Here is a 9,490-nt window from a genome sequence, read left to right as displayed (position 1 = left end):
TTTCTTCTGCATCACTCTGCGGTGATTACACGCTGTGGATGGCTGTTTGCTTTTACTTATGGAAACAGAGCCCAGAGTGTGGGAAGAAGAAAAAAACGAGAAGACAATGATAGTGGTTTAACTCCAGAAGTTCACTGTGTGTGTGTGTGTGTGTGTGTGTGTAATGCAGGACCCATTGCCAAACGCAAATACCCCCCTGCACTGCCACCATGTTGACAACTTAACTGAGCAATCAAGTTAAGTGCTGCTTATCTGATCAGAAGCTAACACTATTAACTAATGCTCATCTGTGCATCCAGCAAAACACATTCACAACTGTGGAGAATTTAGTCTTCAATTGTCCTAACATGCATGTCTTTGGAATGTGGGAGGAAGTTGAAGTACCCGGAGAAAAGTAAAAGTATGCACAGGGAGAACATACACACTCAACACCGGAAAGCCAGAGCCGAAATTCAAAACCCGACCTCAAAACTGTGAAGCACACATGCTAACCAGTAGGCCACTGTGCTCCCATAAACATTCAATCTTTGATAACAAGAAACTACCTGCATACTAGCAACTTTTTACAGAAGAAAACAAGCTTCAGCACACCGTGCATTAAAATGCAATTAATATAGTAAACGTAAGAGCAATGATACATAACTACTGTAGATAAAGTCAATCCTGAATGCTTGTTTGTTACCTTTGAGTTTACTTGTCAAAATGCTGGATGTTCTTTGTCTCTAGAATAAATTGCTTTTCTCATCCTTCTTCGATCTAATTCACAGAGGGCGGCACAGACACATTTTAACATGGAGCGATAAGACTGGCCTTGTGTCAGAGCCCAGATAGCATCGCACTGCATGCGGTGAGTTGTCGACTACTTTAAAGTCACAGGACCAAAGGATTTCCTCCTTTGTGCACTGTGCCGCGCTCTTATGTAATGTGTTTGTGTCCTTTATAACTGTGAGGCGTCTGGGGCTTTCTTGATCCAGATGAGTTGTGATATAAAAAAGCTTGTTCATCAATAATGGATTCACAGTGAACACGTCAAAACCCGACATACGACACCAGAACAGTTATATAACGGGCTAAATTCAAAACGGGGGAGACAATGACGGCTCTCTATCAGGCGCCCTGCAGACCTGCTGGCCCTCGATGTTGGCGTTCCTGCCCAACCCAGGCCCTGACATTTTGATGGAGTACACCGAGGTCCGTGGCGGTAACAAGCCACCGCTGAGACGTCGCCGCTCATTTGAACACCGCCCGCCGTCCCGCGGCTTTCGGTGAACCAGGTGATGGATACGGGCACTTTCATCTCAGCCATTACTCTCAATCTGCTGACCTTTCCGTGAATGTTGCTTTGGAAGTAAGCACCGCTTAGCTAAGTTGTAGTGAGCAAGAATGTGACGGTGATAGCTGGCAGAGTCCCCAGGCTGCTGAGCACCGGATGAGAATATGTAATAAAAATTTATACGGCGTTGCCTGTCAAATAGTTGGTCATTGTTTGCGCCCCGGCTACATCGCAGTTTATAAGTGATCACTTTTAATGGGTTTTGACAGTATAGAGGCAGGTCTGAATTTAGAGTTGCACGCCTCCCGTTTAGTACTACGCAACTTGCTGGGCTAGTTCAGATCTCTGTACTTTCGTGGACCGGCGTATCCCCACGGTATTTAAAATGGGACCTCTGCGCCGGTGTGGACGTCACCACAGCTGACTTCAATCCTGTCCAATCGCGAAATGGATGGGGCCCCCTGCTGGAAAAACTAGGTATCGATCACTCTCGAGGATTTGCTATCGTGATTATCGAGAAGGTTTAACATTTACTATTGTCGGCCCGTATCGTTTTCTGGGCTGGTCGGTGCAGAAAAAGTCATTCTCAACACACACCACAGGATAATCTTTCCAAGACATCCAAAAAGCAATTACTTATTTCTTAATGAATGTTACAGCAAGATGAAAACAAAGCTGCTGCCTCTCCCCAGCCCTTTTTCTTCTGCGGAGACCTTTGCCCCAATGTCCAATAAAACAACACCAATTCCGCCTTGCGACAACAACACCAAAACCCTGAGCAATTCTATTGATTTATGGAGTTGCACCTTCTGGCAAACTAAGAATGTGTTGCAGTAGTGAAGATTTGTGTCTTCTGTAATATAAAAAAATCAGCTGAAATAAGTGATTGGTTGCCCACTTGGATTCAGTGATCGGTGCATACATGGATGGTCAGATATAAAGAGTATATCGATTAGGCATATTATCTCAAGTTGCCAAGCAACTTTACACACTGGGGAAAGTCTTATGTATTTTTTTTCTTCCCAGAGGTAGGATGTGTATGTGTGAGCGGCAAGATAGTGGGGTAAAAATAAAGAGCAAAGAGAATGAGTCACCCTTCCCTCCATCCCAGTCTGGTTATAAATAAATCCACGTAGACACGCGCAAATGCATAACGCTACCACACGCGTGGCTGACGTTACATAAGCCTGCGTGGGAGGCGTGACGCAAGGCATGTATAATTCATGGACGTGGGATTGAACTCGGGGGTACGTCTTGTACCAGAGCGAGCCCCCGAACGCATCACTTTTTATTTTTGGTGGGATTTCCATTTCAATTCTGCAGAGTGTGTCTTGAGCGTTGAATCAGTGAGGTGGAGTGGGCAAGTGTGAGGTGACAGGTCGCTGAAAAACATCACAGCACTGAGCTGTGAGCAGATGACGTATGATGTAAGATATATGCCAACTTTGAATTGATTTCGAACATGCACTCAGTGAATTAATGGATCAAAGGAGGCAGCAGAAACATAGTGTGTGAAGTTAACGCTGACAAAATATTGCATTCAGTTTGTCAGCACAGTGCATCTGTATTGAATTTCCTAAAAGCACATTTTATATGCTCAGCTATAAATAACAGTTCATTCATTGAGAATCATTGTGAAACCAACAACCCCTTTGAGCAACAAAATAATTATCATGACAAAAGTCCAAAAGTTGAAATTACATCAAAAGACATAAATTACCATTAATGAAGACAATTCTATGGAAGCGAGAGATACTGCAGCAGGTGCATGGTCAAGTGCAGTATGTTTCCAATTTGTCCAGAGGGGGCGCAATAGTCTTTACAATAACTCATTTAAGTGTTCTTATATGGGATAGCTTTACATACATGTACATGAAATGTGAAGACAATGTAGAATGCCAGTAACATGTATTAATATGGAAATATAGTGTTAGTAGTTCGTTTCCTCATTGTTGTTGCAGGGCAAAAAAAAATTAAGGAATTTATTTTATCAAGGGCAGAATGATGAAATAGTGGTTGTCACGTGTGCCTCAAAGTTCTGAGGTTAGGTGTTCGAATCTTGGCTCGGACCACGCGCTCCCCGTATTTGCGTAGATTTTCTCCGATTACTCCGGTGTTCTCCCGCATTCTCCCAAAACAAAACAAAAAAAATGCATATTAGATGAACTGAAAACTTTAAATTGCCCATAGGTGTGAATATGAGTTTGAGTGATTGTTTATATGTGCCCTGCGATTAGTGGGTGACCAGTCCAGGGTGTATCATGCCTCTCAACCAAAAGTCAGCTGGGATGGGCTCCAACTCCTTGGTGACCCGAAGAGGACGAGCAAACAGATGGGTGGATAATTACAAAGACATCTGTGCCAAACTGGGAAGAAAAACGGCTAAATAAACCAGCGGAAAAAAAGAACATCATCGCTTTGCCTTCATACTGCAACTTCTTAAGTGCACGTTGTGTGGGTAATCAACGCAGATGTGATTGGCATAGCCACAAATACCTTGAATAACGTCAAAGGTCTAATCCTCAATCATTTTTCAGCACTCAAGAACAGTGAGCCATGTACACTGAGACATGCAATGGTATGCATTGGGTCCTGCAGGCTTCTTCTGCAGGCTGGCCTCAGGTCTGTCGTCTCTCAGCCTCAGGCTCTGCACTGCCATGATATTCCCCAGAGCCTGCGCACACAGGGACAAGAGAAGGTTATTAAGTGCTGCATGTAACTCATAAATCAGCTGACGGATGAAGCACCAGGGGACCTGCTTCCGACTCCTCCTCTCCTCTACTCCCCGACTAATACGGTATTTTTCCAGCAAACCCAGTGTTCTTTTTTTCTCTCACTTCCCTCCCCCTTTTTTCTTTTTCCAGCTGAAAGTCTTAAAGTAGAAACAATGCAGCTGATGGGATTTTTTCTTGTTTTTCCCTTCCTGCACGTGTTGTCCAGGCATTAAAAGTGTAAACAAGCAGAAAGAGTTGATACTTTTATGAAGACTTTACATTAAAGGACTTAATGGTCTGTGTTTAAACTCTCTAGACGCTTCATTAGGTACACCCTCAGAATCTAATAGCATCCAACACAAGAGTTACAGTATATTAACAAATCTCGCTGACAAAAATGTGTATAAAGAAACACACGTGTGATGCAGTGCAGTTGTACAATGTGTTAATTCAATCAAACCATTCTTATCTTTGTAAAGGCGGAATATTTTGATCAGACACGTGCGCAGACATTTTTGAGGGGCAGGAGCTCAAGCAAAAAAAACCCAAAAACAAAAGAAAAAAGGACACCTCTCGCAAAAATTATTCGTACAATTAAGAAAAAAATAGTAGTATAGATTTAACTTATGTATTTATCCCTGTTACAACTAACGGGCACAAAGGAGGTGACTAGTTAAACAAATGGCAGGTGTTTGTGATATACAGAAATGAGACCAAGATAAAGTAAAAAAAAAAAAAAAGAATCCACTATTAGTTATCTTGTAACCTGTACAACTCAATTGAAAACAAATTTAAAGAGGGGAAATAAAAATAAACAACTGAGATGTGGTTACACAAATGCACACACCCTGTTATAAATGGGGACGTGGCTGTGTTCAGAATCAAGCAATCAAACTCACGTTAAATGGGGGTCAGCACACACCTACCGCCATTTAAAGTGTGTCTGATTAACCACAAAAAAATTAAGGTGGGAGCATACAGTATGTACAATTCCCCGAAGGACTCAAATAAATGCCCCCTCAAATATCAAAAAACTGGGTGGGAAAAAAAATATATTTTTTTTTTCATCCAGGTCAAAGTGACCGGTGCTTAGGCACCACTTGGGGTCTATGTTTGCACGTGCCTGATTTTGATACAGCACTCGTATTGGATCTCATTGGATTTGTGTAGGTGTACTTAATTACTTGAAGGTGTACGTTATGCTTTATTTTTCTCATGGGTGCCAAATGAATGACTTCACGACAAATGCTTGTATTGATTTTCCCGTGCCTGAGTGCTTCCAACCAAGCCATCTTATCCAAACTGTTTGTCCAAGTCTTTTCATTATGCATCATTAGCTGTTATTTTTTAATTACTACAAAATGATGACTCTTATTCCACAGTCTACATTTGCACAGCAATTGTCACTTGCAGGAAACTGTTTTACTGAAAAATAAAGGAACCCTAATTAATGTTATTGCTAATGCATGTAGAATTCATCCTATGCACTGGTTGTACTATGAAAAAGATGACAACAAGGACATTAAAACAAGGTTCTAGTGACGATCACATGCACACAACCAACCTGATATTTAAAGGGATGCAGGTAGCCAGTGCAGACATCCATCCATGTCCAGTCCACTTTTTATATGGATTCAAATTCCACCTTCAAACTAGGAATGTGCATCATCATACTGTCTAAAATGAGTCATGATATAATTTCAGATCACGATGCGTAGCTTACAGTTTAAAAAGAAAACAATACTTTGGAATCAGAGATGCCTGGATTGGGATCAGGCCTCTTCCAAATGTGGATAAAAATCAGCTATTAATTGCATATCTCCAAATGCAACTGCAACCTAAATAGACAGATCAGATATTCCGATGCAATTTCAATGCAATCAATCACAATAAACTGATCAATGATGTTCACATAACCATTATAAATCTTAACTGCAGCATACTCCATTAAATATTGTCTATATATAGGAAATTAGAGGAGCATTATAAAAGAAATGACAACTGTGTAATGTCAAAGTTACATGCATTTAACCCAACGGGGAAAGAGTTGCACTATATACCTCCAGCTATGAAATCTCTATAAAATGGCATTGCATCACATTGTATTATGTTGAATCAGATTCATCTTAATTTGAGTTAATTGTGAATGCTTTACACATAATTTATTGTATCGCTGGCAGTCTATTGCGATCAGTCTCAATATGGACATTATTGACTTTGTATTTTATTATCAGCAGAGGAAAAAAATGCATTTCCCAGCTGGGTAAAACACCAAAACATCAAGATCATTGCTGTACATTTGTCTTCTAGACAGTGAATCTATCTTTTTTCCTCATAAAGGACTAAAATAATTTCCTTTCTGCTCCTTGCACTCATCTCAAAATGGCGTGCAAACAGCCTCTTGTCATATAAGCATTTTCCTTTATTAGCAAAGCCAGGCCTTCCCAACAGAAGGAATTTTCCTCCCTGTGGTCACGTCACTGGAAATGTTGACTGCTCCAAAAAAAAAAAAAAAAAAAAAGAAGCTGCTTCAGGAGACAGAATTCCAGCCTCTTCTCCCTCATCCTTCATCCTGTTCTGTGATGATGATTATGACGACGTTGAGATATCATCAGTTTCGCCTCTTCAACGCATCTGCAGGTCCATTTAGGCCTATAAAGAAACAAACTGTTGTTGGTCATGTTTTTAATGGCATCCTAAAATGTTTTATTTCATTCACAAGTGAGATGTAGGTCAACTGTAGGCCGTCTTCCTGACAGTCGAGAGGTTCTGGGTTCGAAACTCGGTCGGCTCTGACATTCCTACATGTGTTGAGTTTGCATGAGTGTTTTCTACAGGTACTCTGGCTTCCTTCCGCAATAAAAAAAACCCATACACGTTAGGTTCATTAAAGACAGTAAAATTTTGAATATATGTGCGCGGCTGGCGGCCAGTCCAGGGTTTAAGGTTTAACCGTCTTGTCGCCCAAAGTCAGCTGGGATAGGCTCCAGCTCACCTAACACTAATGAGGCCAAGCGCCATAGAAAATGAATAAATGCATGTGGGTCAACTGGGCACACCAAAATGAAGGGGATATATCCCCCCCCCCCCTAAAAGCATACTTTAAATGTCTGGATTGAACCACTCGGGTAAAATGGAATTACCTCAACTCAATTTTCCGAGAAATGCTGCATTCAAAGTTGGCATTGGAAAAAATGTGATTTTCTTTGTATTGGGCACTAGATTTTTCCACTTGGTGTCATCAATAAAGTGCTTCCACTTCTGCCCCAATCATGCAACCCCAAATACCACATAAATCACAGTACTGTACAATGGCTGTAGATGCTCTTAAGTGGATTTAGATCGAGATTTGCACAAATGTTATTTCCTTAAGATTCATTGAGATCAGATGTGTTATATGTCTATTTTCTTTGAGGCAGTTTTTTCTTTTCAAAAAGCTAATTGCTTGCTTAAATTTACGATCATATATTGTGGATACATTTTCAGTCATATAGAGATGGACTGCCCCAGGCTTCAGCCTTCCCTTTTTACTGTTAATTGACAATATGCTAAAACACAACAGTATCGTTCCATCATTCTACCCATTCTGCCACCATCCATCCATCCATCCACCCATTCCAAACTGTGCCATCATCCATCCATTCTTCTAGTCATCCATACATACCTACCTGTAGCTATCCACCATTATTGCATCCATACCACGATGCAACCATTCAACCTCTTCCATTTATTTATGATCCTTACAGCCATCCCTTCATCCATCTAACATCCATCCTTTCAGCCATCATCCACCCACCCACTACTCGCGCACCATTCATCCATCTGTCCTTCTAGTCGTCTTCTCATACTTACCCATCCAACATTGATGATGATGACGACGATGACAATGATAATGAGAGATACTTTATTAATCCCACTGGGGAAATTCCGGTATCTCACAGTCAATGGACAAAAATACATACGTACACATATTCATAAATATACAAATGCATACACAGCAATAAACTATAAAAATACAGGCACACGGTAACCAACCACTGAGTCGTAATTATAGCATCCTACCACAAGGTAACATTCGAACTAGGGCTACTCCATCCACCCATTAATCATCCACATTCTACCTGGAATATTCTTGCCATCTTTTCATCAAGTGTTAAAGATGTGTCTGCGTCCACTCTACTTTGGACATCTAGCACTCCAAGGATACCAATTTTTGTTTTGACCCATGGCCAATGCACCTCAAAATCAGACACATTCATTCTCTGAGTGGCCAAGTTCCTTTGCAGTGGGAAATTAGTTAAGTGTTTTTTGTTTTTTTTAATGTGAACACTTTGCAGGATTAGTTTCTTTTCTATAAACCTCACCAGCCATGTAGTTGAGGAATGTACTGATGCCTGAACATCAATGCATGCGTGTGTGTGTGTGTGCGTGCGCGCGTGTGTGTGTGTGTGTGTGTGTGTGTGCGTGTGGTTGACTCAGGGGAGGAGTCTGAGCATTACCAAGGCAACAGCCTCAGTTATGTAACATCATATGGTGTTGTGAAAACAAGGCATCCAGCAACGTGTTCCCCACAGAATGGATGGAAACTGAAAATTGGCTCTAAGGCTTCAGTTACATTTAAATCTGCAATCAATTTTCGTCTTGTTCTTTTCATTGATTAACACAAGTAAACAAGCTTTCTTTACGAATACAAATGACAATAAGAACAGTAGACCTAGCCTTACAATTCCCCTTTAATAATCAGAAATAGGACAACTGATTGGATTTTGTTTTATTATTATTGCAGGGACTTGTGGCTGTTCTAGCTTTGCTTTATATAAGGTGTTTATCACCAGTCCTTAATGAAATATAAAATGGCTCCACCTTATAAACACTGTGGCAACAAACTTTACCCAAATGCTTAACTGGGTGCACACAAGCATTGTCTTTTAAAATAGGTTGATTTCAATAAATATCTATTTTTGATCAAATAAATACAATAAAAAAAAGCACCAGCACCAAAACCCTCATGGACGTTACAGCACATCCATGAACAAGATCACAAGTGCCTTCCCTCAACACAAGAGGCTGTTTGTTCTGCTGGGCAGCTGCGCGTACTTTCTTTTGGATATTATTAGCATGACCGTCGGTCACTGATGCAACTGAGTAAGTCACCATCTTTGAAATCACTTGATGCTGATGATATCACTGCATTGACAACAGGCTTAATCAAGTTTGAGAGTTTTTGGTGAAAAGAAATCTCTTCCAAGATGGTAACTGAGGAAGGAAGGAAAATAGGTGAACCACCAGGCACCTTTTATTCTGCAATTGGACCCACAGATTTGCAATACTGTATTTACAAAATAAGAGGGTCCCTTAAGGTTTTTCAAAATAACCCGCAACAATGTTTGTCTTTAGAAAGAAAAATAGAAAAAGAAAAATAATAAAGAGAACCTCAGAAAGTAATAATCGGTTCAAATCTGGGCTGAGGCCTTAAGGGATTTTGCATGTTCTACCTGTGCTC

This window comes from Phyllopteryx taeniolatus, chromosome 21 (assembly GCF_024500385.1).
Source record: "Phyllopteryx taeniolatus isolate TA_2022b chromosome 21, UOR_Ptae_1.2, whole genome shotgun sequence".
Classification (NCBI taxonomy): domain Eukaryota; kingdom Metazoa; phylum Chordata; class Actinopteri; order Syngnathiformes; family Syngnathidae; genus Phyllopteryx; species Phyllopteryx taeniolatus.
This window is presented reverse-complemented; position numbering follows the sequence as displayed.